Source organism: Malaclemys terrapin, chromosome 10, assembly GCF_027887155.1.
Source record: "Malaclemys terrapin pileata isolate rMalTer1 chromosome 10, rMalTer1.hap1, whole genome shotgun sequence".
In the NCBI taxonomy this organism is placed as follows: Eukaryota; Metazoa; Chordata; order Testudines; family Emydidae; genus Malaclemys; species Malaclemys terrapin.
In genome coordinates this window covers 43,002,753-43,029,917 of record NC_071514.1, presented here as the reverse complement: position 1 = coordinate 43,029,917, position 27,165 = coordinate 43,002,753, and the positions used below count along the sequence as shown (strand labels likewise).

The following is a 27,165-nucleotide window of genomic DNA, read 5'->3' as shown; positions in this document are numbered from 1 at the left end:
TTGCCATAGGATGAGTTAATACATAAAAAGATAAATAAACCCAGCCATGCAGGTCAAACGTTAACTGTATTACATAAGTGGTTCCCACCCTATGAATGACATTTTAAAGTAGGAACCTGTTTTTCTAAATATATATATCAAAGTTCTCAATCTAATCTTTTGTTGGGTTTAATATTAATCTTTGTAGGTATCTGAATATTTCCCTAGTCAAATTTTTCAACTAGACTTTTAAAGATAACGCAGGCTTCTTTCTATCAAGTCACCTGTTACATATTTTATGAGTGCTAAAGAACCTTCTTAGATGTATGTTTTTGTACACCCTGGAGCTGTTTGCATGAGTAAGGATTGCATCTATGTTTATAATACCACTTTCAGAAAATATTCCTCCCAATTTTATTTTTCAGAATTAGCATAGATCAGTTAAAAGAAAAAAAACTTTAATTGATTGTAATGATGGACTAGTTTTTTGCTGAGGTGCAAAAAGCATTTTTTTCCTTCCGAGTGAAATTTAGTGCCTATGTAATATGCTAGAATATCACTATACCTTGAAGCCTGTGCTTTACATATTAGGTGCAGATGAGCAGTGGAAGTTCCCAGTACTGTCCTACCAATCTGCCTCAGCTTAGTTCTGTGAGGACCACTAATTATTGAGAGTAATTGAATATTCATGGCCTGTGCAGTCCGTGGCCGCTCTGCTAAAACAGCTAACAAGGCCATTTTGCTCTGGCAATGATTTTTAGCGAAGTTGGCATCTGTGATACTTGGGAAGTTTCTAGCTTCTTGGGATGCTAGAAAAAGTCTGCCTTTAGCCTCAGACTTTACCATGCATCAAAGACACAGTACTTTAGAGTTTAATAGACATCCTGTTGTCGCATGATGCTTGCTTACTTGACAGTGTCATTTTAAGGTTGCAGGATTTTTCCTTGACATGCTTGGATTTATCACAAAAGATGTATTTAATCCATTGTTTGTGCCACTCTTTGTATATCATCATACATCCCTGTATTTAGAACAATTTTTTTTTCTGCAAGTGCCAGATTTAGTAAAAGTATCTGACTTCTGTGCCACACAAGCCAACTTTTTTTTCAGTGTCTGCTGCCATATGTGGTAGCTAGATGAATTATCTTTTGCTGAATTGGGCCATAAGTGCATAGAATGTTTTGGCAATACATTCTAAATGACTTTTTCTTAAGTTTGACAATTTAATATCTTAAAACATTCAGATTCCTTCATACTAGAGAGATTGACTTGAAAACTCATCCTTCTGATCTGGTTTATTATATTCTAGTCTAGATGCTTCCTCCCACTCTTACAAGAATGTGAACTAGTTACTGTTATCAATCATGGACTAGATGCTCCCCTGGGATTTCTAGAAATGAGCTGCATGTTGGCCCTCATAGTGGGCTAAGTACCTCTCCCCCTTCTCACTGTAATAACACTGGTCTACAATTTTTGAGAAGTCGTCTGCTTCAGAGATAAAAATGTGCTATTTATTATGTATTTTGATGTGCTGAATTCAAATATGACAATTAAAACAACTGATTGGCTACTGTTTCTAAGATATTTAAGTTTTTACATTTTATGTCTATGTATATTGTGTAGATAGTAGAGAGTTTTAATCCTAAATTGTAAACCTAGGTCTTTTCATGTGTTTATGGTTGCTTCACATGATAATATTTCACCTGTCCTGTTTATGTAACACTTTAAAAATCAGCAAAAGGGTTATATAAATAAAATGTATTATGAAACAAAAGGCAATAAACTATTATGTACATAGTTTAGTCCTAGTCAGTGTCTACTTGGCGCTTCTTGGCTTGTCTCTTGTATTCATTAAATGGAGCATCTCTTGTCACTGTCCAGCAATAGTCTGAAAGCATTGATGGGCTCCATTTGCCCTGATAGCGTTTCTCCATTGTTGCAATGTCCTGATGAAATCGCTCGCCATGCTTGTCGCTCACTGCTCCGCAGTTCGCTGGAAAAAAATCTAGATGAGAGTGCAAAAAATGTATCTTTAGTGACATGTTGCAACCAAGGCTTTTGAATGCCTTGAGGTTTTCCCACCAACAACCTGTAGTTGTCTGCCTTCTTGTTTCTAAGAAAATTTATTGCCACTAACTGGAAGGCTTTCCATGCCGTCTTTTCCTTGCCACGTAGTGCATGGTCAAATGCATCATCTCGAAGAAGTTCACGAAACTGAGGACCAACAAAGACACCTTCCTTTATCTTAGCTTCATTTAACCTTGGAAATTTTCCATGGAGGTACTTGAAAGCTGCTTGTGTTTTGTCAATGGCCTTGACAAAGTTCTTCATCAGACCCAGTTTGATGTGTAAGGGTGGTAACAAAAATCTTCCTTGATTCAACAAGTGGTGGATGCTGAACACTTTTCCTCCCAGGCTCCAATGACTGTCGGAGTGGCCAATCTTTCTTGATGTAGTGGGAATCTCTTGCACGACTATCCCATTCCCAGAGAAAACAGCAGTACTTTGTGTATCCGGTCTGCAGACCAAGCAAGAGAGCAACAACCTTCAAATCGCCACAAAGCTGCCACTGATGTTGGTCATAGTTTATGCACCTCAAAAGTTGTTTCATGTTGTCATAGGTTTCCTTCATATGGACTGCATGACCAACTGGAATTGATGGCAAAACAATGCCATTATGCAGTAAAACAGCTTTGACTCATCTTCGATGAATCAATGAACCGTCTCCACTCATCTGGATCGTGAACGATGTTGAGGGCTACCATCACACCATCGATGTTGTTGCAGGCTACAAGATCACCTTCCATGAAGAAGAATGGGACAAGATCCTTTTGACGGTCACGGAACATGGAAACCCTAACATCACCTGCCAGGAGATTCCACTGCTGTAGTCTGGAGCCCAAGAAGCTCTGCCTTACTCTTGGGTAGTTCCAAGTCCCTGACAAGGTCATTCAGTTCACCTTGTGTTATGAGGTGTGGTTCAGAGGAGAAGGATGGAAGAAAATGTGGGTCCTCTGACATTGATGGTTCAGGACCAGAAGTTTCATCCTCTTCCTCGTCTGACTCAAGTGAGAATGATTCTGGTGCATCAGGAACCGGCAGTCCTTCTCCGTGGGATACTGGGCATATAGCTGATGGAATGTTTGGATAATGCTCAGTCCACTTTTTCTTCTTTGACACACCTTTCCCAACTGGAGGCACCATGCAGAAGTAACAATTGCTGGTATGATCTGTTGGCTCTCTCCAAATCATTGGCACTGCAAAAGGGATAGATTTCCTTTTCTTGTTCAACCACTGGTGAAGATTTGTTGCACAAGTGTTGCAGCGTATGTGTGGGGCCCACCTCTTGTCCTGATATCCCATTTTGCAGCCAAAATAAAGGTGATAGGCTTTCTTAACCATAATGGTTATACTGCGCTTTTGTTATGCAAAAGTCACTTCACCACAAACATAGCAGAAGTTATCTGCATTGTTCACACAAGTACAAGGCATCTCTGCTCACTTTGGCTAAACAGAAATGTGTCCTGCAAAATCAAACACTGACAAATAAGAGAGCACGACGCTGTATGATTTTTAGAGCTGATATAGGGCAATTTGATCAGCAGAGTAATGTAAGCTTCGTTATGATTGCATCATCCATGACTTCTAGGAATAACGTGATACAATTCATATCATGTATGATGCAATACCAGCTTCAGATTGCATCATTCATTGTTTTACTTAAAAAGCAAGTACTGTCCAAACCCAGTCATAGATTTATTCATAGATCCAGTCAAAGATGTATTTTAGTCATTTCTGGTTTAAATTGAGATCCCTTCCCTTTATAACTCACTTATCCTCCGCCATTCCCAAGTCAAGGGTCGTATATACTGACCCAATAGCATATCTTGAAAACTAGAGCCAATCAACAATTTTAAGCATCATTTTCGTTCTCAGTGACCCAGAATTAGTAAAGGTTGCCTACATTTATTTCAGAAGCATTTTGGCTGTAGAGCAGTGTAATGTGAGCTGGTTACTACAGTACCATCTGTAGTACCTGTGTTGCAATTTTAGCTAAACAAGAACTTTTCTACATGGCCTTTCAGTGTGGTTCTACTCTGAAAAGAGACTGTAAAAATGACATTGTGAGATTCCATGTTTGTCTGCTCAGTTTACAAGTAGCAGTATGATATATTTTTTTTTTTTTAATTTCCTGTTAATGTTTCATTGCCAGTCAAAAAGATTCTGCAAGCCAGATTCTGTCCTCAGGTAGTACAACTATAAAATAGGCTGGAATTTGACTTTCAAGTGGAATTTAGTTAACTATTTAATTTATGTGTAGGGAGGAGATTAGAATCCAGATTGCTTTGTTGGCTGTATAGTCCATTCAGGGAAAACTTATTTCTGTCTTTAAAGTTAGCATATATGACTGAATATAAGCAGGGATCAGAACTAATTGACTAAGAAATTGCTATTTCTACATAGTTACTTTCCAGAATAGAAATACACTTTAAATTTGTATTAATTTCCAAGGTTTGATGGTTTTTGTAACCTTTTGTTTTGGAGGAAAAGGTTGGAAGGTAGAACCTGCCTCTGTTTCTCAATGCATTTCATGTTGTCCCTCTATGTAGATTATAATCTCCTTGGTGAAGTCCCAGATTGTCTTGTACAGCACTAAACTCAATGACTTTCAGTAAATAACCTTTTTCAAGTGCATTTTTTAAAGTTACATTTGGTTTGTAAAAAATGAAAACTGTTGGGCTCTTAACCAGGCAGATGTTGATTTTTGGTTTGAATTCACATCTGAAAAATTTTGGGGGATAAACGCTCTAAAATGTAAATAAGTGGTGCTATGCCTTAGCCTGTAGGTTAACTGATCATGTGATATATGTTTAATCCATTCCAGAATTAACTAGTTGTGAAAGCTATCATGAAGTAAACTACATTTTAAAGCATTTTGAAAGCCCCTCTCAAAAAGGAGGTGGATTCTGTTGGACGGCTTGCTGAAACAGATAATCTATTCTAAGAGGATGAGTAACCGTGCGATTTGTTTGCATTTGATTACTAATTGTAACAAACGTTTGTTCGCTTGGTATGAAGGGAGCTGTGAAAAGCATGCAACCATGTTTATCATACTCCACTTAATAGCCTTGCGTGGTGTTATGCAAAGGGTGAGGCTTTGGGGAATAAAAGAGAATTACCAGTTTAAAAGTTTGCAAGAAAGCTTGGTTCATGATGGTGAGTGAACCTCTAGAATCTTTTTTTATAAGCTCCCTCCTTACCCCCCCATGTAACAAACTGTTTTGGGATTGTTATTCTTTAGGGTTTTGAAGTTGCTCAATCAGTATTTAAAAGTGGTTAAATTAAGGCTTGTAGGTTGGGACATATTGAGCACATGTAGTTTTGCAGATACTTCTTAGGTATATGTTTAATAAGAAAATTGCTCTAAATTTTAGTGTATTAAGTGAATTTGAACATCACCCAGGTGTTTTCTTGCAAAGCAATTTTCTATAATTTTTTTCTTATTTTATTGTACACTGTCAACGGTGTAGAAATACACTATGTGATTTATAGTACTGAGCTCGGGTGAAGTGGGTGGATCTTGCTAGGAAGAAAGGATAGTGTATGATGTCATCTCCTCCTTCCTTTCAGTATAAGATTTTACTCCAGCCTTGAGCAGCTGACAAGACTGCAGCTATTTAATGGACTATGCTGCTGAGGGCTGGCTTGCCTTTCAGTTTTTTTCTGGTGGTTCTGTTTCATGAAATAATTTGCCTTCCTATTTCAATCTACAGTGCAAACTGGAGAGAGCAGAAAGTGATAGTGAGGCTGGGACAAAAACGCATGTTTATTTCACAGTTAATTGAGAGCTGCCTTCAATGGTAATGTGCAGATGTTTAATTCTTTATGAACAGCTGAAGGATTTAATAAAAAGCTGTATTGTGCTGGAGCCAAGTTGTTGCATGTTGTGGAAGTAAGAAGTGTCATGAGAGAGAGACAGAGCTTGGAACTGGTATTTGCAAAGAAGTTGAAAAGAAGGAAAGCTTTATACATAAAATTGGTGCTGGGGTTGCTGATTTTGCTCTTTTTTTTTTTTTTTTTTTTTTTTTTTTTTTTGGTGAAAGTTATCAGTATCAGAGAGTCCACAAGGAAAATATATCAGCAACTTCATTGATGGGAGTGGAGCTAATTTCACTGCATGGTGAAGACTGGGAAATGATCAGAACAGAGACAGAAGAGTTGGAGGGTACCGTAAGAGTATAAATTTGTTTAACTGATGATTTTGATTACTATACATATGTTAAAGAAATAAGAAAGTAGCACTCAGAGAATCTGATACAAGAAAAGTGTTTTGGAGAGCTAGCTATTTTGTAAGCTAGATGTGTTAATGTCAGTATTGCCAGCCCCAAATGTTCAAAAAACCTGAGTCAGGCTCCAAAAAATTACAATTGACTTTAAAATAATTTTTTTTTTAAATTACATTTTGGATTGTTTTTATTTGCCTTGTGGTTTTCTAGCCTTTAGGGGTACACATTTTCATGCTTTTCTCTACATCCATGAGGGCTAGAAACATACTTTAAAAATGAAAGCTGAGATTTTCATGTATTCACACAACTCCAGGAAGCTGGGGGTTTAAAAATAGCACCAATTATTACAAGACAAAATAAAATCATGAGTTGGGAGCACTGAAATATTTTGTTTAATTCTAATAATGATTGTAACAAAGATACAGTTTAGAGAACTTTATCATTAGAGAGGTTTGAAAATGTACCCTTTTCATTATGGATTATAAATGAGAAAGATCTGTAATATCAGGGTAAATGAGAGAGCATCTATTTTACGGTAAAATTGTTTGATCTTGTCCAAGCAGTGCCGAATTCCACTGGTTAATTTGTTGGTTATATCAAAGATCATAGTTAAAGGATTTGAAATTAACGAGATCACTTGACCTGATTTCTTAAATCTCAGTAACCTTTTGTGGAGTAAATTTTGTGTAGCCGTTTTGTATGTATTGTTTCACCATTTGTAGCGTTGTTTATTTGTGTTAATAATTATTGCTGTAGTCTTTTGCGGACAATACAAGAAATCCAATAGTTTGTTCATTTGTTTATATAAAATAGATTGAATTATCCTAAGAAGGTGGCCTGCATACTGAGAATCAGGCTAATGAAATGTAAATAGTAGAAATTTTGGAACTCTTTAATAAAATTGTAGAAAAGACTACCTCTGTCTGATGGAGAAGTTAAAAGAAAAATCTATATCCAGCCAATAGTGTGTGAAAATAGAAATCTAGAAAGCAAATCTTACCCATTTTAGCTGCCTTCTTTGATCGTGTTTGCCTCCGAATGGGTAGGTAGCAGTTCTGCAGAAAACGACCTAGGAGTCACAGTGGACGAGAAGCTGGATATGAGTCAACAGTGTGCTCTTGTTGCCAAGAAGGCTAACGGCATTTTGGGTTGTATAAGTAGGGGCATTGCCAGCAGATCGAGGAACGTGATCGTTCCCCTTTATTCGACATTGGTGAGGCCTCATCTGGAATACTGTGTCCAGTTTTGGGCCCCGCACTACAAGAAGGATGTGGAAAAATTGGAAAGAGTCCAATGGAGGGCAACAAAAATGATTAGGGGTCTGGAGCACATGACTTATGAGGAGAGGCTGAGGGAACTGGGATTGTTTAGTCTGCAGAAGAGAAGAATGAGGGGGGATTTGATAACAGCCTTCAACTACCTGAAGAGGGGTTCCAAAGAGGATGGAGCTCGGCTGTTCTCAGTGGTGGCAGATGACAGAACAAGGAGCAGTGGTCTCAAGTTGCAGTGGGGGAGGTCCAGGTTGGATATTAGGAAAAACTATTTCACTAGGAGGGTGGTGAAACACTGGAATGCGTTATCTAAGGAGGTGGTGGAGTCTCCTTCCTTGGAGGTTTTTAAGGCCCGGCTTGACAAAGCCCTAGCTGGGATGATTTAGTTGGGAATTGGTCCTGCTTTGAGCAGGGGATTGGACTAGATGACCTCTTGAGGTCCCTTCCAACCCTGATATTCTATGATTCTTTGATAGTGTTTTCATATGTATCAATATAATGCATTTTTATGAAGAAATCATAAAATATTGTCCCCATAAAAACTATAATTTTCATTTTACTATCATTTATTTTAGATGACACTTAAAAATTAGAGATTCACTGTGTTCAGACTAATACAGTACCAGAGTACTCTACTGTATCCTTCCACATGCCACTCAATACATGACTAGCCAGATTTGTCTGACTTGACATGAATGCCTTCGGGGCTGAATTAGAGTGCGTAGCATGTGTGGTTGTGGCTTCATTCCCTTTCTCTTTGTTCCTTGAAGTTCTTGAGCTCTGCAGGGTTAGAGGTACCTTGTCCCTAAAGTCCTGTAAAGCTCCTGAGCTCTAAACATAAGAGGTTCCCTTTCCCTATCTGTTGTAGAGCTCCTGAGATGCTCCCTTCCCTCCTGAGTCTGAGCACTATCAGTGTTCATAGGCAGTGCTCTGCCACAGTATTTACCTAGTATGTTAATTCTTAACATACACAGTAGGGGCTTGTCTTCACTTAAAATACTGCAGCGGCTCCACTGTAGCACTTCAGTTGAAAACATTACCTACAGTGACGCGCGGGATTTTCCTGTAGACGTAGGTATTCCACCGCCCCAAGAGGGGGTAGGTAGGTTGATGGGAGAAGTCTCCTTTTGACCTAGTACTCTCTACGCCTAGCGGTTATTTTAAACACGTGCTTTGAATAGGAATGGACTGTGGAATCAGGCCTAAATAGATTTGTCAAGGGTTGTTGTACTGCCAAGAGGATCAGCTGAAGATCCTTTAAAAAGATTCTTAAAAACACAATAGAGAACATTCATTTTTATAAAGATCCTTTACTCTGACTATAGTTGAGGGGTACTGTTATCAAAAAGCAGATTTTACTTTAGTTACCAGCAGCTGTTCAATTAGTCAGAAAGGATTGAAATTCACATTGCAGAAATAAACAAAATTAAAATCCCATTAAGTCATTACTTCATTGAAAAATTACATGTGGCACCAACTGTGTAGTACAAAAGTATAATGTTGAATGTGTAAGATTTATTTTAAACCCTTTACTTTTTCAGGCAATAAGTAGTATGGATTTGTGTGCAGTCCATGATTCTGAAGTAAAATGACAGTAGACATTTATTTGATAAGATAATAGGAAAATAACCTTTAGACTACTAATTTTACCACTGAGTCAGAAATATTTCTGAAGTGTGATTACGGAAACCATTAAATGGGAGATATTTTCTGGAACTCCTGTAGCTTCCTTCACAATGCATTCTTCCTTTCAGTCTGTGTGCGTGCTTTCAGACTTGCTTTGTCCTGCCCTGAAGGTGGAGATAAAGGAAAGGTGTATATATTGTTGTCTTTAACTTTAAAATAAGTATCTTCACTCTCCATCCATGGCTGGGATCTCTCTTCCTACTTTTGAAGTCATCTGCAGGAGAGGTTCATACAGAGGACACTGTCTTATTTCATTCTTTGAGGTTCACAGGTCTCAATTCCTAAATGTTTATGCAAGGAGTTTTTCCTCCATAATTTTTTTAATCCTCTGTGGAACTGAACATCTGTATCAGACATTGGGATAAACCTTCTTCATTACAATTATATATCGCCTAAACTACATTAAAAGAACATTAAGCTGGTAAAGTCAAGCACTCAAAAGTTAGAAAACATCAAAATTAAGGTGGCCCCTTGTGCGTATATATTATAAGTCTTGAATGACGTGATCATATACAATTTTTTCCACAGGACCTCTGCCTCATTCAGCATACGGGACACTGATCACTGAATGAGCAGCTATTCAATATTTTGTGATCCTCATCATTCAGTGTTTGTGGTTCCATGCAGTATTCACTGCACACCATCCAGATCCTGCCTGCCCTGAATACAGAATTATTAATTTTCTTTGGCTTTTTTATGAAGTTCTCATTGTAGCATCTTAGTTCATTACAAACATTAATGATTTCATCATCTCTACACCCCGGTAGGGCAAGCTGATAGCGTTAGCCTCATTTTACCGAAGGGAATGAAGGCACAGAGAATAAAACCGACATTGTTTCAAATTGGGCACCCAAAATTAGTTAACACTTTTGATATCTTGGGCCTGATTTTTCAGAGTACTTGGGATTTTACAACACTTACATGATTTGGAGCAGAGCTCCCATTGATCTCTGTTGCATTTGTGAGTTCTCAGAATTCTGAGGTCTGATTTGCATGTGTGTCTCAAGCTGATACCTAGAAAATGAGGAACACACAGTGGCCGCCTGTGCACATTTTGGTTTGTGACTTGCCCAGCAGCACACAGGAACTCTGGCAGAGGCAAGGATAGAAACCAGTAATCTGGGATGGCATTCAAACTGCCCTGATCACAAAACCAGCCTTTCTCTTCCTGCAATCCCCTGCCTCATTCATCACACACCTTCCAACTTTGAGTTTGAGTCAGGGTCCTACAGATAACATCATTCACTACACAATCCTGTTTCGTTCCCAGAGCACCATCCATCCTGTGCACTTTTTGAAGCGGAGAAAAAAAGTTTGTGATCATCTGATTAAAGATTGTACCGCAATGCTCAAGGAGGCTGAATTGAGATTGCACAGCCAATCCAAAAAGCCTCCAACGTTTTTTTTTTTTTTTTTTAAAGTGAGAGAGTGTAATACTTTGACTTCCCCTCAGTGGGGGAAAAATAGTGAGAGTTGACTTTTTTTCTTCCACTTTTTCCAATGGACAAAAGTATGAGAGGAAGTGAAACAGTAGGGCTTTTTCCAGTTTGCTTTTTTTTTTAAAACATACATGCATCCTCTCTACCACCCTGCCCCCCCCAACCCCCGCTCCATGGAAACTTTTATCAAAATACAAATATGGTTAAAAAACTGAACAAAATCAAAATATTTGCGCAAACATTTTCACATATTAAAAAGACCGGTTTTGTACATCTCTATTTGAGACCAGTTGGAACAGGCCAAGACAGAGAGTGGTCCGCCTCTCTTGGGGCAGGAAAAAGGGCTTCTTACAGTAAAGCCCATGGCTGCTCACTGGGAGGCTATAGAAACTTTTAATTACAGTTTTCAGGGGGTGATTCCATCATGCTTTGCTACCTAGTTCCTTGCTGATTAGCCAGTGTTAGGAACTCAGGATTTTTTTGAGCTCCCTTCATGTTCAGGGCAGACAGTATGTTCTTTAGATCTTTTGATCTACTACTTCTGTGACCCATCTCTCATCAGTGCTCCCTCTCCAGATTGGGTGGGCTTCGGGATGGGAAAGGGTGAGGGGGCTGTGCTTCTGGGCAGCTTTATAGACTTCAGCACTCTGCCTGTTCAGGGTGAGGGGTGCTAAAGAAGTGGTCAGAAAATCTATGCTGGAACACCACAGCACTCAGCCGTGGGAAACTCATTGGTCCAGATGAATGCTCTGTTGAGGAAACCTGATTGATTTACATGTAGGGAAAATCTCTTCTCTCCTCTCAGTCCCTTACTATAGGCAAAGTTGGTGTAGATGCTACTGCTGTTATCAGTGATGTTGCTAGCTGTGCCGTGAAACAGTCTAAAAATGTCAACTCTTTTGGGGGATGATATTATGACCTTTAAATTATGCTCACAAGTTTTTATATATTTCTGCACTATTTGCAGGGTTTTGGATTCTGTGTGATATCTCAGTGGTCAGAATCAATACCATCTCTCATTTATGCCAACCCCCACTTCACTCCCAAAGCTGTGTTTGAAAGCAGTGAAATAAGTGTTTTTAAATAAAACCAAATACAAGTCAGTCTCTCTCTCTATTTTTTTAAAAGTTAAGCAAGTAATGTGTATACTAGACTGAAATCCCACAAAGGGGGGAGGGATAGCTCAGTGGTTTGAGCATTGGCCTCCTAAACCCAGGGTTGTGAGTTCAATCCTTGAGAGGGGCCATTTAGGGAACTGGGGTAAAAATCTGTCTGGGGATTGGTCCTGCTTTGAGGGTTGGACTAGATGACCTCCTGAGGTCCCCTCCAAACCTAATATTCTATGATTCCAAACAAAAATTTCACTGAAAGTAAGCATAAACAGACCCATTGAGGGTTCTGCTGACACAAATTGAGTGACACACACATTTTAAACACTTTTCTATGGTTTGAGCCCTGCAATGGAATTTCAGCCTTAGTACATACTGTTGAGGTTGCATAATTCTATATGTTCTTAGGGTCCCAAAGTGAGTGATGTGTTACTCTTGCTGTTATATTCTTAAAGGTCAAATATTTTAGTCATTTGTTTGCATCATCAATGAGACTATTGTGTTCACATGGAGCATTTTATTAAGAGACAATGCGGAAGTCTTCAAGAGGAATTAATATGGCAAAAATGTGTTTGATGCTTATATTAGCATACAGTGTGTTAGATTTGGAATACAGAAAATACCATACTGTTGTCCTTCCATATACCCCCAATAATTAATTATTTTTAAAAGGACTAATCCTGACTCTATGCGAGGAGATGGACTAGATGAACTCTTGAGATTCCTTTGTTTCTGTGATTTTTACATAGGCAGTTTTTCTGGTTAAATTTTCACAGCAGGACATTAGATTTTATGTGCATTGCTTTAATTGATGTTAATAATAGTAATTCTTCTTCGAGTGCTGGTCCCTATGTGTATTCCATTGTGTATGCATGTGCCCAGAACTGGAGAATTTCGAAAGCAGTGTCCTTTGGTCCACACATGTGTGCTGGTTCACCTTGTGCCTCCGACTGAGGAGATAAAAGGTGAGGTAGACTGACCACATTTCTAGTTCCTTCTCACTGCCAGATAGTCCAGGTAGGAACCTTCAGTGTCCAAAGTGCTGGCTTTGTTTCTTTATCTGTGAACATATATTTAGGTCTTTGTAAATAGTTTGTAAGAGTTTTTGAGTTTAAAAGTTTTATCTGAGAGTTTTTTAGTGTTTTATAGCCTCCCTGGCATGTGGAGCTCTCCCTCATTCCCCCCACATGCCCCGTTTTGGGGACTCTGTTCAGGACTTTGGGCTTCAAGTTTGTGCTTACTACTTGTGATCCTTCTTGTTCAGCGACTACCACTGCTGCTGCCTGTACTGCCTCAGGGGTTCCCACATGTGGCAAGGAGCAATATCTGCTATTTGTTCCCTAGTAGTACCCAGGAAGGGGTGGGAATTTCACTGTAGGAAGCACCTAATGGAATAGGCCTTGAGGCCGCAATCAGACCTGGGCTGGGAGACTCCCATGACTCAGCAAGGATTGCGCCTCCTGCTATGAGGTCCAACTCAGGACCAAGAGAACGTATCCCCACAGATCCCTTGGCAGGGTCTTGTCTGGAGAGCAAGGAACATGCTCATAAACATGAGACTAAATCTTCCTCCAAATCCACTTTGTAGAATATGGATTCAAGTCCTGTCTAAACTGAACAAGTCTCTGAGCTCAGACTTGGAATGTTCTAAGTCTCAGTGGCATGATAAAAAAGCTCACAAGTCTAGGGCTCCACCAGCACCAGATATCAGTTTGCCAGCTTCTAGTGCTTCTAGTTCATCCCAAACACAAACCCTGGGATCTGCCACCACCAACGAAGACTGATCACTGAGAGCATCTGTTATCTCTAGTACTGTCTTTGTCTTCAGTGGCTGTGGCACAGACTGTCTCTCTTGAGGGTTGGGTGGACAGAATCCCTCTCACTTCAGGAAGAGCCAAGACATATGGTCTACCTGAGGACATCTTCGCTGTCCCAGATCTGGAGTTCTTACTCCTTTGGGTCCCTCCCTCCACCAGGAGAGCCAACCTTTGGGAGGAGTTGGTCTCCCATTCTATCTTCGGGCTATTACTTCCCTCTAGTGGCATCGTTGATGTTACTGATGGATCCAGAATCAGTTTTCTCCTTATTGGGAGATTCTGAACTGTCCAATGAACCATTACTCCCTCCTCCAAAATACACTTTCCTGGTCAGAATAATAGATTATCAGGGTTGAAAGGGACCTCAGGAGGTCATCAGTCCAACCCCCTTCTCAAAGTAGGACCAATCCCCAGACAGATTTTTGCCCCAGATCCCTAAATGGCCCTCTCAAGGATTGAACTCACAACCCTGGGTTTAATAGGCCAATGCTCAAACCACTGAGCTATCCCTCCCCCCTGGCCTGGGCCAGCTTGGCACCAACCTACACCTTAGTACCTCGGAACTCTTGGTACCCCATGCCATGGGGACCTCCACAACCACCATTCAATCTATTCTGTTGGCCATATTGGTGGCCATGGGACTAGTTCCATCCTCAAAGTTGGTCCAGTCTGCTAGGAAGTTACCCATTCCCTTGCCTTTGAGAGAGTACCTGGAACTGCTCCTTGATCCAACTTAGGAGGAGGAGGAATACACGCTGGATCCAGTGGTTTCTTTAGAACTAATGAGACTGCCATCTTTGTCTCCAGATAAGGCAGTGACTCCAATATGTCCACCCATGCCCCTCCGCCATGACAATAAGCAATTCTAAGAATGTCTTTGCAGAATTGCAGGGGAACTGCAGATTCTTCTTGAAGAGATTCAGGAGCCTCATCACAAGCTCCTGGACATGCTTCAGTCGAATGGCGCTCCCTGTTAACGAAGCCATTCTGGAGCCAGCTAGAGCAGTCTGGCATACCCCAGCTTACCTGTGCCTCTACCCATGCCTCTACCCATAAGAGGGCAGAGAATTGGTACTATGTCCTAGCCAAAGGGGTGGGATTTCTGTTTTCTCACCCTGTCCCTAACTCTTTAGTGGTCCAGGCTGTCACGGAGAGATCTAGCCAACAATATTCCCTATCTACCCTGACTGATGAGGGCAAGTGTCTCGATTTATTGGGAAGAGAAAGTCTTTTCTTCTTCTAGTTTCCAGTTCAGAATAGCCAACTATGTATGACTTCCTGAACTATTCAAAATTCAAGGTGGGTTCCAACCACTTTCAATATAGAGTATTCCCTTTTGGCACTGCTACCATGCCCCAAGTCTTTATCCAGGTGTTCTTTGTAGAAGCAGCCTATATCAGACACCATGGTTTCATCATTTTCCCCTACATTGATGATTGGCTCCTTGTCATCTGGTCATGCCAAGAGGCCTATGCATCGACTTTGACAACAGTGCAACTCCTCTCTTTTTTGGGCATCAGCATAAATGCTGAAAAATCCATCCTTACCCCAACACAGGCTTTAAACTTCATTGGGGAGTTCTTAAATTCAATCATGGCAAGGGCTTACCTACTGAGGGAAAGGTTTCAGAGTATGAACAATATCAGAGATCAGGTCATAAGCAGCCTCAGAGTACCTGTCAGCATTTGTCTCTCTCTCCTAGGTCATATGGCTTCATGCACTTCTGTCACATTTCCAAGACTCCATCTTCATTGCCTACAAGCATGGCTTCAAACAGTGTACTCGCCAAACTGGCAGTCCATGAAAACACTAGTGCAGAGGTGGGCAAACTATGGTCCGTGGGCCACATCCGGCCCATGGGACTGTCCTGCCTGGCCCCCAAGCTCTTGGCCTGGGAGGCTAGCCTCTGGCCCCCTCCCCTGCTGTCCCCCCTTCCCCGCAGCCTCAGCTCGCTCGTTCTGCCACCGGCGCAATGCTCTGGGCAGCAGGGCTGTGAGCTCCTGGGGCAGCGCAGCTGCAGAGCCTGACCTGAACTGGTGCTCTGTGCTGCGTGGTGGTGGCGGCGTGGCCTGGCACCAGCTGGGTGGCCCGGCTGTAGCGCCGCCAGCCACCAGTGCTCCAGGCAGTGTGGTAAGGGGCCAGAGAGTAGAGGGGGGGTTGGATAGAGGGCAGGGGAGTTCAGGGTGGTGGTCAGGGGGCGGGGGTGTGGATAGGGGTTGGGGTGGTCGGGGAGGGAAACGGGGTTGAATGGGGGCAGGGGTCCTGGGAGGGGCAGTCAGGAAGGAGGGGGGGGTTGGATGGGGGGGCAGTCAGGGGCAGGAGTTCCGGGGACAGGAGTTCCGGGGGCAGTCAGGGGACAGGGAGAAGGGGTGGTTGCATGGGGCAGGGGTCCCGGGGAGGGGAGGCTGTCAAGAATGAGAGGAGGAGTTGGATGGGGGGGGGCGGGGTCGGTCAGGGGACAGGGAGTGGGGGGGTGTGAATGGGGCAGGGGTCCCAGAGGGGCTGTCAGGGAATGGGTGGGGGGGTTGGATGGGGCAGGGGTCCCAGAGGGGCTGTCAGGGAATGGGTGGGGGGGTTGGATGGGGCAGGAGTCCCAGAGGGGCTGTCAGGGAATGGGTGGGCGGGTTGGATGGGGCAGGAGTCCTGGGGGGTGGGTAGATAGGAGGTGGGGGCCGGCCCACGACCCCCTCCCCTAACCGGCCCTCCATACAATTTACGAAACCCGATGTGGCCCTCAGGCCAAAAAAGTTTGCCTGCTCCTGCACTAGTGACTGTTCCTGCCAAAGAGATATCATCCCTGTTATGGTGGAAGAATCTCCATGTGTCGACATTCCCTTTCTCATCTCTGCTTCAGATAGTGTTGGGTTGGGGAGCTCACAAGGACAACCATACAGCACAGGGCATCTGGTCATCTTGAGAGGAGTCGAGGATGCATATCAATGTACTGGAGTTGGGAGCAATTTGAAGGGCTTGCAAAACCTTTTCTCCCATTCATTCAAGGTCATGACTATCTCTTACATCAACAAACAGGGAGGAGTGAGATCTGTCTCCCTGTGCGCAGAAGTGGTCAGTCAGTAGAACTGGTGCATCGGCAATCAGATTACCCTGTCGGCAGACTATCTACTGGGAAACCAGAATGTGCTAGTGGACTCTCTCAGCAGACACTTCTCTGTCTATTAAAAGTGGGAACTACACAACTCCATGGTGAACTGTTTTTTTGCTCTCTGAGGGACCCCCACTAGGAACCTGTTTGCCTCCCAAACAAGCAGGAAATGCAACATATACTGTTCCAGAGGAACGCTAGGTTGCTATGCACAGGGCGACACTCTACTTCTTACATAGTCAACCCACCTGAACTGAGCCTTCCCTCCACTCCCACTCCTGCCTCAAGTTTTACCCAAGATTTTGCAGGACAGAACACTAATCATTCTCATTGGTCCCCTACAGTTTTGGTTCGTGAACCTCCTATGCATGTCATCTTGAGCATCAATTGTTATTCAATGTTTCCCAATCTCCTGACCCAGGAAAATGGCAAGATCAAGCATCCCAACCCACAGTTGCTTCATCTCAGAGCTTGGTTTTTGGATGGGCATTGTCCTTTGACTGATCATGTTCTGAAGCTGTACAGAACCTCCTTTCTAATAGTATGATGGATTCCACTAGAAAATGTTACCTAGCGAAGTGATTCGTTTTTCTGTATTGGCTCATCAAAGATGTATACCCACAGAAGCTGCTGATATTCCTCTCACTGTGGACTATATTCTTTCCTTAAAGACAGCAGATTTGTCTGTCAGTCTTATAGGTCCACTTGGCAGCAGTCAGTGCATACCATCCACCTTCACAGGGCTACTCAGTCTTCACACACCCACTGATTGACAGGTTCTGATTAGGCCTTTCCAGAATCTTTCCACCTCTGAAAAAGCTTGCTCCTCAATGGGACTTGAGTCTTGTTATCTCTGTACTCACTGAGCCTCCTTTTGAATCCTTAGCTTCTTATTCCATATCTCTCCTATCCACGTTCCTCGTAGCCATTGCCTCAGAAAGGTTGTTGAGCTTGGAGTGCTGATGGCAGATCCTCCTTACGCTATATTCCATAAGGACAAAGTTTCATTATGTTAATGCCCTAAATTCACCCCCAAAATAGTCTGTTTCACCTGAGCCAGTCAATTTACTTACCTGTGTTCTTCATCAAACCACACGCATCCTCAGAAGAAAGGAGGTTCCATTCCCTCAGTGTTTGGTTCTGTTCTCCGCAGGTAAAAGGTCAAGGCTAACCAATCAGAAAATCTCCATAGTGGAAAGAATCAGAGGTCAGGCTCTATCCTCTCAAAGAATTTCAAAATGGATCTCTGGCTGTATTTTGCTCTCGGCTGTCTAATTTCCCCCCTTCTGATGGATAAGAGCTCATTCCACAAGAGCTCAAGCAATGTATATGGCATTAAGATACTGCAATCCTTATGTGCAGAAAGCTCCAATTGATATTGCTGTGTCCTGATATTTCAATGCAGGGTGGAGGTGGGCAATTTTCGACCAATAACCCTGCAGTGGTAGACAACCTTACTCTAGAGTTGAGCAGTCTTGGTCTCTTTGTGGGGCACAGATCACTTGTAGGTTTAAACTAGGATAAATGGTGGATTCTCTGAAATTTGAAGTGTTTAAATCATGATTTGACAAGTTCCCTAACTCAGCCAAATATGGGTCTATTACAGGAGTGGGGTTCTGTGGCCTGCAATGTGCAGGAGGCCAGACTAGATGATCGTGATCGTCCATTCTGGCCTTACAGTTTGAGGCATAGTTGTCAACCATGGTCTTAATCCTGGAGTTTTAGGCACCTTTTTTTTTTTTTTTTTAAGAGTGGACAGTTAGCTTAGGGATGTTTTGGATTCATCATCCCTTGAAATCTTTAAATCAAGACTGAATGTCTTTCTAAAAAATATGCTGTAGTGCTAACAAAAGTTATGGGCTTGATATAGAAATTAGTGGGCGAGGTTCTGTGGCCTGTGTTATGCAGGAGGTCAGAATAGATTATAATAATTATCCTTTCTGATCTTAAAAATCTGTGGTTAAGATGTAATGTGTATTTATCTAACAGTTTTGTAACGAAGGAAAACAAATCTATGGTAAATTAATCTATGGTAAATTTTTTCTTTAGCTATATGGCAGTCAATGTTGAATTAAATATTTTCTTTACCTTATGAGTAAGGCTACGTTTAAGTCACGGGTATTTTTAGTAAAAGTCATGGACAGGTATGGGCAATAAACAAAAAGTCATGGTCCCTGACCTGTCCATGACTTTTACTAAAAATACCTGTGACTAAATGTTACTTGCTGGGAGGGGGTGCTTCTGAAGACTTCTGCTGTGGGGGAAGCAGCCTGGGGTCCCGCTGCCGCTGGGTGGGGGAAGTGGCCTGGGGACCTGCTGCCGCTGGGGGCACGGGAGTGACTTCCGTGACCCCCGTGAATGATTCACAGCCTTACTTATGAGGTGCTCGAGTTTGAAACAGTAAGAGATGAAAATAATAAATACAAGTACATAAAAATATGTTGTGCAAATATAATTGATACTTGCTTGGCAGGGGGAGGGATAGCTTAGTGGTTTGAGCATTGGCCTGCTAAACCCAGGGTTGAGAGTTCAATCCTTGAGGGGGGCAACTTGAGGCTCTGGGGCAAAATCAGTACTTGGTCCTGCTAGTGAAGGCAGGGGGCTGGACTCAATGACCTTTCAAGGTCCCTTCCAGTTCTAGGAGATGGGATATCTCCATTAATTATTATTATTGGCTCAATTGTAATAAGCAGAAGTTTGAAATCCAAATGTTGCCATCAGTCTTCTAGAAAATGTGGATACCAGTATAATTATTTTATTTTGAAGTTCCTTTTGTTAAATGCTTTTCATTTTTATTACATTAGTTATAATTGTGGGAATCCTGACCCCAAGCAGTTATACTGGATACTACCAGAATAGAAACTTTTCGTATTAAACTTGTTGCTTTCATGATGCCTGTTTCTTACACAATGAGAACAGTCATAATGACCCAAATGAAAGCTTTTGTGCATGTGAATGAATCATGTATAGACTAAAGATGATCAGCAGTGAGTTACAAGGAAACAATTCCTTCAAAGGAATGCTAGGTAACTTTATATATCACCAGAGTAAAATTTGGTTGTTCTGTCTCACCAGAACCTCGAGATGAAATTAATTCTGTGTAGCCCTCTGCAGATGCTTTGTAGCTTAGTGTCAAAGGCTGTTTTTAAAGTTTGTGAAGCCTTCTAAATAACCAAAACTTACATTAGTGCAACAACTGTTAGAAATCACTAGAACTACAGTCTGAATTGTATTAAAATTAATTCATTGCCTTGTGCTGGCAATATTAGCTGAGAATTAATGCAATACTTTTTCCTCTGTGGAGCCTTAATGGAATTATATAAAAGTTCTATTGTGGTTAGTTAGCATTTGGAGTTCACTGTTAAATTATGCAAATTCATATCTGCAGATGATGCAATATTCATGGCTGAGATTTCTTTTCATCCTGGCTGATCATCTGACTTATGCTTTGTAATCAAATAGTTATTGGAAGAAGTAAAACAACTTTTGTCACTCACATCAGTTTTATTAAAAAAAAAACAAAAACAAAAAACAAAAAAAAACACCTACCACTTGACCGTAATACTTGTACTTTACAATTTATATTAAGAAATCACTTTATCTTCCATTGGAAATGCAGCATTCTAGGATGAAACACAGCAGCTGCTTTAAAAGTGCTTTATGTAAATTGGAAAATCAAGTGATGACCTATTTGTGTCCATTTGAAACTGCAGTAGTTCATAGATTCCAAGGCCAGATTCCACTGTGATCTTCTTATCTGATCTTTTGTATAACACAGGCCATATAACTTCCCCAAAACATCCAATTTTGATTTAAAAATGGATAGTGAAGGAGAATCCATCACAAACTTTGGTAAATTGTTCCAATGGTTAATTATCCTCACTGTCAAAAATGTACACTGTATTTCCAATCTAAATTTGTCTATCTTCAACTTCCAGCCATTGAATCACATTATACCTTTCTCTACTCGATTGAAGAGCCCAGTATTAAATATTTGTTCCTCAGTGTTTAAAGTTAAAATGTAAAACTGAGATTGAGAATTACAACTAATATATCAGTTAATTTTAAAAACCCCATCAATTTTCACATTTTGAAGAGCAAAAATATTCTCAGGATTAAAAGAAAAAGTTTACTTGAGGATTAGATTACCAGTACTACCTTTAAAACAAACATCCCCCCTCCAGATTATTATGTTGCTATTCACAGTTGACACGTTGTTCAACGAAACTCCAGTAAGCATGTGAGTCTTCGGTTGCCAATAAAATGCAACATGAATTCAGATTCATATGCTACGGCAAAAAGTAACAAATTCGCTTAGTCAACACTCCCTGTTACTGTCATGATTATCCTAGAACTAATATGTTTTTCCACATGATTGTCCTTGTCCAACTTAAGGGCAAAGTAGTGTTTAACATATTAGTTAGTGTGTGACTTTATGAATTCTCCTGGTGTAGACATTCTCCAAATTAACTGTAACAGTTTATGGCAGATCGTGGAGAGGTAAAATGTGTAATATCTGAAGACTCATGAGGAAAATACCGTGGTTTTGTTTTCCTGAAGTGTAGATATATTTTGTTTTTTTTTCTCCTGCATTAGCAAGGAGATGAGTACCATGATCTGTGAGGACAGTTAGGAGCCACTAGCATTAATAGTCCTCAGACTATCTTTACCTTTCTCAGAACCCTTGGAAAAACTGGGGGAAAGGGGATCAAAGTATAAAATGGTGCACTGATCATCTGATGGACCATGTATTTGCTGTCTGGGCATGGAGGTTTCTGAATGTGGCACAGATTTTCTGGCAAATTTTTGGTCCTTTGAAAAGGCAGCAGAGATCCACTTCAAGGCTCCCTCAGATTGAGCCATGACTGTCCTGGTCAGGGACCACTGACTGGGACTGATGGTTTCACTCAGCAGTCTGCCTGTAAATTGAGGATTCTTGCCATGTGACTTGCTTTTTAGGCTCAAATCCTTTCCCACCCATTCTAAAAGAGCACTCACTTGTCTAGTGCTCTATGTGGACTCCCCCTTTTCCTACTGGTCATTGGTATGAGACCAAAACCGCTTTCTCGCTGCTCTGGGCTTGAGGATGTTGATATGTTTCCTTTTCTTTTCTGGACCATGTCTCTTGAGGATTTCTGGAGAAAAATGTTGGTCTCCACATCCCCAAGGCTGCTGCTACTGAGGACTTTTCATAGTGATTCTTGCAGCCATGTCATTCAGTAGATTTGGCTGGAATTTCTATCCACTGAGGAGACTGTCTAATGGCTGCACTGAGAAGAATGGATGCCTGAAGCTCATCTCTGAGGCTCAGTTAAGTCTGTAAAGCTCTTGTGATGATGGGAGTGCTCTCTGGTCCACTGCATCAACTCATTTATACAGTTGTGATTCTCAGTAGCTGAAGCACTTGACTGGCTGAGGTCTGCATTTCTCTGAGCTGCTTCAGCAGGTTGATTGGCTTTTTCCACACTCTAAAAAGGGTAGGATTATCCCGATGATGGTGTGAAAACAGGCTCATGGATTAATAATTTGGTAGTTGGGAATTAATTCACTTTTGTCCTGGTTGAAAAAGCAGAAGAGATGCTGCTGCTTATCTTCAAACAGGAGACAAATATACCTTTTTATATCAAGTGTTCACATTGCAATATTGAAATTTTATATTTTTCATTGGTGGTTTTAGTGATTGGGGTTTCTCCTGTTACACACACACACAAGCAATTAAAAAAAAAAAAAGTACATATCTCTGATGCTAAAGAACTATAATTCCAGTGACCTCTTAACTCTCTCTAATTTAGCCAAGACTGGTACTGTTCAACGTTTTCATTACTGTTAGTTTAAACCAATTGAAAAGGAGATTTAGTTGAAATGGTAATAAAAATGCTACCAGCCAAGAAAATCTTGTTTATATTACAGCTCCCACTGTTGCTAACACTAGTACAACCAATAGGATTTTTAAAAAATTCCTATTGTAGACAAGGTCGCATTCTTGCTACAGTCCTCCAACAAAGAGATGAATATAAAATGTAAACAAATAAAAATAGAAATGTCTGAGCCCTTCACACACTGTAAAGGACAAAGCCCCAAATATTTCACTTTTTTGCAGTTTACATAACTCCTGCATAAGGCTGGCTCTACTGTTTCTGCCGCCCCAAGCAGCATGCCGAATTGCTGCCGTGGACGGCGGGGGCAGTCCATGTGCCGTTAGGGTGGCACGCGCGTTTCTGCGGCGGCGGCAGTTCGGCAGCAGCTTCTGTCTTCAACCAGAAGACAGAAACCGCCGAATTGCCGCCGCGGGCAGCTGAACATAGAAGCTGCTGCCGAATTGCCGCCTCCGCGGAAACGCGCGTGCCGCCCTAACAGCACACGGACTGCCTCCGCCGTCCGCAGCGGCAATTCAGCGCGCTGCTTGCGGTGGCATAAACACACGGACTGCTGCCCCTTGCAAATTGCCAACCCAAGCACCTGCTTGGAATGCTGGTGCCTGGAGCCGGCCCTGCTCCTGCAGTTATCAGAAATATCATGTAGGGAACTGCTGCATTTATGAACAAAACTTTCAATATCAAATTTCGGGGTGCCTGAATGTTTAGATTTTAATTCATGTTTTCTTGTTATACATAAATAGCTATCTTTTAAATTACCTGAGTTGAGTAAGCCTTCAGAAAAGGGGGTACATCTTATTCTAATAATGCAGCTTTGTTTATTATTTAAGAAGTGAAAGTGTCGTGATAGAATTGATATTAATAGGATGCATTACCTAAGAAGCTCTTAAATGCTGTATTAAATTAGCACAGCTTTTTAAAAGTTCTTTTTGAGTCTGCGGGTTTTTTGTCTTACCTATTAACTACATTATAATATCTACTAGCTTCGTAAAAATTGGTCCACTTAGTTGCATTTGTCAACATGTCAGTCCTCTTCTGGAAACTGTAGATAAGATTCTGGAACAAGGCTGTTGTTATAATGGTCCAGAACAGTTGCTTATGGTTAAAAAGCTAACAGGCTAGAGAGTGGTGCTTTGTTGCTCCCAAACAAGAAGCAGCAGTCCAGATTCCATTGTGATTATGGGTTTTAAAAAAAAAAACAAAAAAAAAAAACCCACAATGCAATTTACAAAGTACAACCAAAATCTCCTTTTCTGTTACTGTAGGAAATCAGGAGCATGATTATTTGAGTAGACTACTGCCTCTTTTCTTTTTGATAAAAATGTACTGTCCTATTAAATGGTGTGGATCATCCTATAGAAGTATTTATATGAAAAAACAGTAAGTATTAACTTGGGTTAGGATTTTTAAAAGTAAGGAGTTTTGAGTGGCTTAGTTCTTGGGAGTGCAAATTTTGATGCATGTTGAAAGCACTTGACTTTGAATGATTGTCCATACTTCGGAAAGTCAGATCTCTTCAAGGTAGTTACTTTCAGACATCTTAGTTTTTTAGGTTAAGTTATTAAAAGTTTGTGTCTGTCACATTAATGTACATCTTATTCATGGATGTGTGGTTAGATTGAAAGTTTAGTTTTGGCTATAAAACAGAGCGAAGCTGTTCCTGGAATAGAGCATGTTAGACAAAACTTGGCATGAGAAATGTAACAAGGCCATGATGCCTTTCTCTGCTTGCATCATTGGTGGGAAATAGTTGTGGGGACTGAAATAAAGGCTAATTGGAAATTAATAATAAATTAAGAAAGGATTGGTCTGATCATTTTAGCATTCAAAAACACTCATTGTGGCATTTGTTTTCATCTTAAGGATTCCTCTCAAGAACAAACTCTGAAACGTTTCTGAATTAGCATTTGCATAATTACTGAATGGTAAACACATTTTAAAAGCCTTGGATATGGCTTTAAGTTTCTCTGTTTTACTGATTTTGTAAGTATTATGTAGCCACTGTTTTTATATTGTTTCAGAAATATATAACTTGGGTATAAAATTCACTCTTTTTGAAGCGTCTCAGTCTAGGAAAAGATTGATTTATTTTGTTAAGAACGTAGCCTTTTAAAATGTGAATGTACTAAATGGCTAGACTGTTTTCTAGTGAGTTCTCCTGTACAAAACTTGATCTGATGGCTTGTTTTGGTGTATTGGCTTGCGCCAGATGGTGTGTAAATTCTAGTGTGCACCAGAGTGTTGTGCTAGCCCACATTAAAAGTTCCTGACTACGTATTAACATAGTACTGTTTGAAATGGCACTATGTCTGTGTGTACTTGGGAACTTAGGAACTTTTAGTGTACATCAGCAGGGTCTACACAGACAATTAGCGCATGACGCTCTGGTGTGCACTAGAATTTATACCCCAGCTGATATGCGCTAACACACCATGTAGACAAGCCCTAGATATTCCATGTTCTTACCCAGACTCTAGGGAGAAGGGAATACAGTAGAACAGGGGTCGGCAACCTTTCAGAAGTGGTGTGCCGAGTCTTCATTTATACACTCTAATTTAAGGCGTTGCTTGCCGGTAATACATTTTAACGCTTTTTAGAAGATCTCTCTAAGTCTATAATATATAACCAAACTACTGTTATATGTAAAGTAAACAAGGTTTTCAAAATGTTTCAGAAGCTTTATTTAAAATTAAATTAAAATGCAGATCTTATCAGTTTAATGTGATCCTTGCCCTTGCTTTTCCTTGCTGAGTTTTCCAATGTCTGGCACGTATTTGGATACTTTAAGCTGCACACAAGCTTCTGAGTGATCAGTTGTTAACTGGCTCCGAGAGGGACAGAGGACAGATTTCATGTGTGAAAATACCTGTTCACGCAGGTATGTGGATCCAAATGCTGAAAGCATTGCAAATGCAATTTTCTTCAAACAGTTACATTTCACTGGCAGGGACGTCCAGCAGATCAGAATAGAGGCCCCATGATCTCTCTTGGTAGCTTCAAGTGTGCTCCGCAGATCCACAAACTTTGATGTCCACAATTCTGAGCTTTTTAACTGAATGAGTTGCATTTCGAAATCTTCAACACCCATCCACTGAAATAGACAAATCTAAGTCACTTTCATTGAACTTTTCAGGTTTAATTAGAAAAGAAAGCATTGGGCCAAATTGCTGGAAATCTTGAAATCTGTCAGAAAATTCTGATTCCAGTTCTTGCATGTACTTTCCAATCTCATCGACACTGACAGTGCAACGTGTCGATAGCTCTTTTATGTGTTGGAAGTAGCGGAAAGTAGAAGTTTGAATATCCCTGGAAAAAACTGCTAGTTTCACAACAGATGCTTTCCAGGCTTCATAAAGATCTAGAACTGTTTGCCCTGCACCCTGGAGACAGAGGTTGAGTTCGTTTAGGTGAGCAGTGATATCAGTTAGAAACATGAGCTTACACAGCCATTTGTCATCATCCAGTTCGGGGTAGTTTTGTTCTTTTTCTGACAAAGGCCTTGATTGCCTCAAAACAGTTTACAAAGCGCACCAAAACCTTGCCACGACTTAACCACCGAATGTTGCTGTGAAGTGGGATGTTGTTATAAGCAATGTCCATCTCTTCTAGCAGTGCTTGAAATTGTCTGAGAGTCAAAGCAGATAGAGCAACAAGGAAATTCACAATTCGCATCACTGTATTCATCACGTTACTAAGCTCTGAATTAGAAATTTTTGCACACAGGTTTTCTTGATGGGTGATGCAGTGAAATTTGACTGTCGGATGGCCAATTTGATCTTCAAGTAACTTTACAAATCCCTTCTGTTCTCTAACCATGGGAGGAGCACTATCTGTTGTCACACAAAATATTTTTCTGATGTCAACTCCTTGTTCTTCAAAATGGTTTACAAAACTTTCCAGTATATCTTCCCCCTTTGTTGTGCCATGCAGGGGTTTTAGGCAACAAAGTTCCTCTTGGATTTCATCGGAAGCACAATATCTTGCAACAATTGCCAAACGTGGAATGTCGTTTATATCCATGCTCTCATCAACTGCAACACTAAACACTGCTGTGTCTTTCAATGCAGTCGTCTGCTTTTCCTTAATGTTTTCCTGCCATTTCACGTTTGCGCCTCTCAACTGTTCTGGCAGAGATGGACAGTTTTTATTTTAGATATGATTGTATCTTTATTTGGCAAATCATTGAACAAAATCTCCGAACTGCTTAGAAAAACTTTTTATGTATTCCCCATCTGTAAATGGCTTTCCGTTTTTTGCAATGCACTGTGCAATCTTGTAACTTCCTTCTGTAGCTTGCTTTTTACTTACACTTAAGCTTTTAAAAACACTGCTTTGCTTCTCATAGGCTGCTACTGCCTTTTTGATTGATTCAGTCTTGTCTGCTTTGTCAAGAAAGGTTTTCTCATGTTTCGTTTCAAAATATCGTCGAACACTTGATGTGCGACAAACAACACTTTCATAACAAAGCACAAATAGCACGGTCCTTCTTTTCAATAAATCCAAATGCGTCTGTCCAAGCAGGCTGAAATGATCGGACATCTAGCTTCGCTTTCTTAGGAGCTGCCATTTTGTCAATGTTCCCTTCAACTCTCAGTGGG

General features: G+C 40.9%; 1 protein-coding gene across 6 annotated transcripts in view; it reads left to right on the top strand.

Moving 5' to 3' along the window:
- Window positions 1-27,165, top strand: part of MYO9A (myosin IXA) — a 496,830-nt gene that overhangs the window by 85,285 nt on the left and 384,380 nt on the right. The window contains exon 2 of one of the 6 annotated variants that reach the window (XM_054041536.1): window positions 6,084-6,210. The exons of the other annotated variants lie outside the window; for them this stretch is intronic. The gene's annotated coding sequence lies outside the window, so the exon portion shown is untranslated. The remainder of the gene's footprint in view (window positions 1-6,083; window positions 6,211-27,165) is intronic. 6 annotated transcript variants of the gene reach the window in all.